Source organism: Lutra lutra, chromosome 1 (genome assembly GCF_902655055.1).
Source record: "Lutra lutra chromosome 1, mLutLut1.2, whole genome shotgun sequence".
In the NCBI taxonomy this organism is placed as follows: domain Eukaryota; kingdom Metazoa; phylum Chordata; class Mammalia; order Carnivora; family Mustelidae; genus Lutra; species Lutra lutra.
Genome location: NC_062278.1, coordinates 110,163,755 through 110,169,754, shown reverse-complemented (window position 1 = coordinate 110,169,754; position 6,000 = coordinate 110,163,755). Strand labels below are relative to the sequence as shown.

The window sequence follows — 6,000 nt, the reverse complement described above, 5'->3', positions numbered from 1 at the left end:
CCCTACCACCACCACCAACCCCAGCAGACAGGCACGTCATGGAAAAGAAGCAGCAAGTCAGGGTGCCTTGGCCAGTGTTGGCCCTCATCCCTAACCTCTAGTCCCCCGACCCTTTTCCGTGCTTTCTTACATTTTTAAAGAACAGACTGTTTGCTGTGCAGGAAAAGAGTCCACAGTCGCCTAAAAGTGAAGGAGAAAGGGAATTAACAGCTCTCAGTCCTGAGCTCTGATCCGGGCCAACGCCAGAGGAATGAGGTCGTTCCCACCACACCTGCTGAGGGGTAAATCTTTTCAGACTGAGTAGTCACCAATCTCCTGCCACCACCAGGGCCAGAGCTGTCAGAAAATGGACCCTGGGCAGTGGAAGCGATTTGGAGGTTACACATTGAGTTCCCAGGAAATGGAGAGAACTTGTTGATATTTAATTTGCCTTTTCCCCCCTCTGATTTGGTCGGGATATTAAGGCAACCTAGACTTCGGCTGAGATGTGGAAATGCCCAGTGGGGGATTCGTTTGTCAAGCAGTTGTCCTCCGTCCCTGGAGTCAGCTGGCCTCTGGCTCCCTGAGGCGCCCCCACCCCTGGGCATCCTTCCCGAATCCCTAAGCCTCTAACTCCTCCTTCCGGACCAAAGCTCTACCGGGGAGAAGTGCCCGAACTGCGCGGCGCCCGCGCGCCCAAGTTGCACCAAAGAGACGCGTGGTCGCTGCGAGCGGATCCGCATTCACGCGTGTGCGAAAGGCGCGCGCGCGTGTTTGTATGTGGCGCGTGTGTGTGTGTGCGCGCGCGCGGGGGTGCGGGGCGGGCTTCGCGCCCGGGGGCAGGGCTCCGCGGGAGAGTGGCAGGCGGACTCGCCGCGCGGCTAGGGGCGGGGCGCCGCAGTGCCGTAGTAGCGGGCAGCCGGGACGTACTGCTTTGGGGCCGAGGTTCCGCTGGCAAGCGCAGGACCTCGGCTCTGCTTAGCCCCAGGGCGGCCACCCCGGCTCCGCGGCGCCCTCCCGGGAGAGAGGGCTGCTTCCCTTCTTGAGAGGGCTACGCCGGCGGGAAGGAGCCCAGACCGCAGCCTCCGTCCCCCTTCGGTCTCTCGGTTCCTCTTTCCTCCCAAGTAAGGGAATAAGCCCAGAGGAAGGAGCGCCCCGGGGAACCGCGCAACCAAGTGTTGCATGGTGAGGTAAGACGGCCGCCCGCGCAGCGGAGGGGGCTCGGGGCTCTCGGGCGCGGGCGGCCGCAACTTGGGAAAGGAGGGCAGAGCGGGAGCCAGTCGTGCGGCCAGGGAAGGGAGCCTCGGGCGACGCCACTGTGCCCACCCCGGCGCTGCCACCTGCCGCAAAGCCCCTGTGGGAGGAGACGCCCCGCTGGAGGGCTGGGGACACGGGAGCGGCACGGGTGGGTCATCGGCTCCCTCTTCGACTGGGAAGACCTTCCACGCCCCAGAGGTGTGCAGGCGGGAGGCAGCCTTGCTTCTGGCACTTGGCTCCAGCAACTGGCCAGATTTTCCCCTTCTAGACATACTTGCTTTCTTGGTAGCCAGTTCGCGCGCCAGGGTGCCCAAGGGCGGCGAGGAGCAGGGGCACTTTTCTTAACGTCTGGCCGCCAAAGCCTCTGACGGTCCCGCGGGGTTCCAGGACTTCGGGACAGTCCGCAAAGCCTCTGAGCTAGGGGAGCTTGAAGGGAGGCTGGCGGGAACACAGACACCTTGGGCAAATACAAGCCAGGGAGGGAGAGGAGGGTCGAGAGAGAATATAAAGCTGACCTGCTTGGTAACCGAGTCACAACATGTGTGTCCGTGTGTGTGCGTTTTGAAGGGCGCGCATCTAGTATCACCTGTGGGGCTTTCCAAAACTCCACTCGTCATCTCACCCCGAATATTCTGACCTTTTCTTCCTCTGGATGGGTGGGCTAGAATTTGCGGAGGGGGCCCAAGGAGTTCGGAAGGCCCTACAGGTGACTCTGCCGCGTCGCCCCCACCCCCTCGATCGCTGCAGCGGAAAGCCTGGGACAGGAGCGAGGAGGCGTCTCCAGATGTGAGCGATCCAGCTGCGGAGCTCAGCGTGGCGGGCACGACTCCCCCTCCCCGCCGCCGAGGGTCTGCGGCAGCGCGCGATGATCGGTGGCTGCGCCGCAGTGGCGCGCGGGAGAGCTGAGAACCCGCGGACGCGCTCGCGGGCTGGCGCTGCCCGACCCGGCCGGCCGGCTCCTAGGACTGCATTAGCATACGGTGACCTCGCCGTCTCGGGAGGGCACGGCAGCGCTGTTTTTCGTTCTTTCGTTTCAGGGTCTGGGGGGCACCATCTTGGGTCTGGAGGTGTGCACCGGCGGTAGAAACTGATGAGGGGCTGGGGTCAGGACACAGGGCTGGGAACTTGCCCTCAGGTTCGAGTGGGGAGAACCAATCCGTGATTTCGGTGCCTGGAATGCTTTGTATAAAATACAGTCCCCAGAGCCACTTGCTGGAGCACAGGGCACCCTCGTTGTCAGTGAAGGACATTAGATCGTCAGGGCAGTTGTCATCACGCTTTGGTCACGTCCATACACGCACACACGCACACACCCCTACCTTTGGGCTTTATGATCCTCTCATTCCAGGGATGTGTCCTAATTAACGTGGGAAGGGACTTTGCGGCTTGACGTGTTAAAAAGGGCTGGACTTGCCAGAGATTACATTCTGCATATAAATTATATGCATTAAATAAAGCAGGTGCAACTAAGCTAACTTCCCTCTTGTACTCCTGGTCTAAGTCTTCTCTTTGCTGGTCACCCTGAATGTTTATGTGTCTGGGTAGGGTTTATGTGTAGCACTGTAGGCATTATCTCAGGTATTTTTCTGGGAGGGATGCCAGTAGAGGAGTCTTACCCACCTTACACTTATAGTTCAGTGTTTGGTTCAGATCAATCAAACATGAGAAGAAAATGATAAATACCAGAGCATCTTCAAATCTAGACTCTCTGAGATAGGAGAAATCCCTTGGGACACCAGCCCCAACTCCCCCTACAACTCTCCACAACTCACCACTGAGTACTTTCAACAGGTGGCACCCAGAGGTCCCAGCTCTGCACTCTGAGGCACTGCCAGGGGAGAACCCACAAAGCATTAACTCTTCCCTCTCCTGCTGATGCTTGGGGGAGGAGGCTGCCCCCTGCTCCTGCTTTAGAAGAAGGGACAGTTGTAAAATTCTTAAAAAAAAAAAAAATCTTATTGTGTTCCATCATTACATATACTTTTTTAGTGTGAAAATCATTTACTGTTGAATGAAAAAAATTGGGGAAGTTGGTAAGTGTGCAAAGAATCAACCACCACCCACAATTCCTCCACCTGATTTCCACACTGTTGCTATATTGGCATATTTCTTTTCTTTCCTTTTTTTTTTTTTTTTTTTGCCTTGAGATCATATAACCTATAGTGAGCCTACATTGATTATCTACTAAATGTATGTTTTATGTGCTAATTCTTTTATATTCATTGTGTCAATTCTCAGAAGATTCTCTAAGGCAAATATTATAGCCAACCCCACAGAATTCAGGTGTCTTGCCCCTCCCACACAGCTAGTAAGTGGTAGACCCAGGATTTAAACCCAGGCTGAGTCCTGAGTGATTGCCTGGCCTCTGTAACTATTGCTTCTCTGCTCTCCCTGTCCCCTCAGTTAGTGTTAGTAGCCAAAGTCCTTCACGGACATCATTTTCATGGCCATATAGTATTACACCTATTAGCCATTTAGCAACTACAATAACTCGGCATACATTTCCAAATACTTTGTTTGGATAGATTCCCAGAAGCAGTATCACTGGGCCAAGGGGCATGAATGTTTTAAGACTCCTGATATATAGGACAAGCTGCTTTTTGAAAAGGCAACACCAGTTTACACTTCCATCCATCAGAGGTGACTCTGACACAGTCAAAGCAAATGACCTCTACAGACTCAAATAGACCAGGGCCTCCTGGGACCAAACCACACCACCTGAGCATCCCCCTGGCCTCCTGGGAGAAAGAATCATACATATCATCCAGCTTTATACACACCCCTGTGCGTATGGAAACCATACGATATAGAGCCGTACCTGCTTTCATGTGAGCAATGGTCAGTGGCAGAATTCTCTGGCTAGATGTCACATATTAGCTTTGGGCAAATCAAACATTATGTAAAATACACAAAAGTATGTAGGATCCCACTTCTCCGTGTATGTCATGAGAATAACACTTACTCCTATTAAAGTGCATCACTGTCACAGCCAGATTCAGCCAGCCCAGCCAATCCATAACAGCTTCTTCACACACTGGCCATATTCACAGAGCCTTTTTTTTATACCAAGGGAAAGAATTCTACAACAAAATCACAGTGGGAGTTGATGTCACCTTGTATATAACAGAGATCATCTGTCTCCCTACCCCCCACCAAATCAGTTATGGTTAGTGACTACTAATAAAGCCCTAAAAAAATAAGATTATATACACCATCCAAAAAAAAAAAAAAAAAATGCCCCCAGGTAAAGAAGATGTGGCTGCAAAAGAGCAATGAAATTAAGCAATACAAAAAAGACACAAAGGGGAAGGGTTTGAAGACAATGAATTGGCCCTAGGCTACGAGTTTTCACTAAGTCAGTGTTTGCGCCATGGCCACCTCTGCCACCAGCACTGGGTCTCATGGCCCTGAAGTATAACCTGTTGTTGTAAATTGAATAAATATTCATTGGCTCCCCTCTCTGAAATCTATTCAAGACTCTGCTCAGATCTTAAACCATCTTTCTGGGGAGCCCTCCCGGCTTACCCATCTGGGTTAGAGACCTCTCTCTGCTTCACCCATAGCACCTGTGCATACACTTCCCTCACTATGGTGAACATACTGCTCTGCATAGCCCCCACGAATCTGGGAGCTCATTGAGGGTACAGCTCTCACCATACCGCGGCCCCAGGGATAGAACTTATGCACCACAGACAATTGAATGTGGTGAACGAACAAATAAGAGAATTTTCCAGGTGGTGTCCTGGGTGCTTTATGTGCATTTCTCTCTCCATGCATTTTTATTTGTTCAGACTAGGCAGTCTCAGAAATGTACCAGGAAGGTATCTAGAGCTGTGCTATGTCCACATGGGACTATTTCCATTTCATGTGATTCATTAAAATTGGATAAAACTCAAAGTTCCATTCTTCAGTCACGTCAGTTCCATTTGCAGTACTTAAATGCCACATACAGCTAGCACATTAGAAAATGTAGATGCAGAATATTGCCATCAGAGTACAAGGTTGATCTGGACAGTGGTGGTTGGGTTGTGAGCTTGGTGGGGACAGGAGATGTGAATCCACCATATTCCCTTATAACCAGCCCAGTACCTGGCCTGGAGGAGGGTGGGAGGGGGGAGAAAGCAAGCAGAGGGATGCTGGGTAAATGGAGTAGTAACATTAGATACACTATCCACTGGGCTCCTACTTTGTGCTCGACATGGTGCTATATTTTGTATATGCATTGCCTCACTTAATCTTCACATCATTCTGAGTCTGGTATTAACCCTGTTGTACAGACAGGAAAACTGAAAAACTGAGTCTCAGGGAGTCTTAAGTAAATGCTCATGAAGTTAGTAGGGGAGGCTGCATTTTAACTCAGAGTCCTGTGATTTCAGAGCCTGTTCTCTTAGGCGTTTTTTTTTCCTGCCTCCGTTAATGTCGTATGTGGTATTGGAGATGTGAACCACCATCAGCTTGACTTCCCAGGGAGCCAAAGAAAGGGTATTTTTGAAGTCTTCCTGAGGGAAATAATTGGTATAATTTGCAAATGTTAGTGGCATTTCAAGAGTGCAAAATTTTTCCTGGGCGCTCCAGAGGCCTTGTCCCTGGATGAGTGACAAAGGAGAAAGGAACCCACCCGTATTGTGTTCTGAACAGAAGGCCAGAACTGAGGAGGGCAGACCAGCCAACCACCACCACCCAGGCTTCTCTTCAGGGAGGCCTGTCACCAGCTCTGAGGGAAATACTGGCTTGGCTAGGATCTCAGAGCCAGTTCATGGCATA

At 51.8% G+C, this 6,000-nt stretch overlaps 1 protein-coding gene across 4 annotated transcripts in view; it reads left to right on the top strand.

The window, feature by feature from the left end:
- Positions 1-899: 899 nt before the first annotated feature.
- DGKG (diacylglycerol kinase gamma) overlaps positions 900-6,000 on the top strand; it is a 210,833-nt gene continuing 205,732 nt past the window's right edge. For all 4 annotated transcript variants that reach the window (XM_047732347.1, XM_047732341.1, XM_047732340.1 and 1 more), the window contains exon 1: positions 900-1,169. The gene's annotated coding sequence lies outside the window, so the exon portion shown is untranslated. The remainder of the gene's footprint in view (positions 1,170-6,000) is intronic.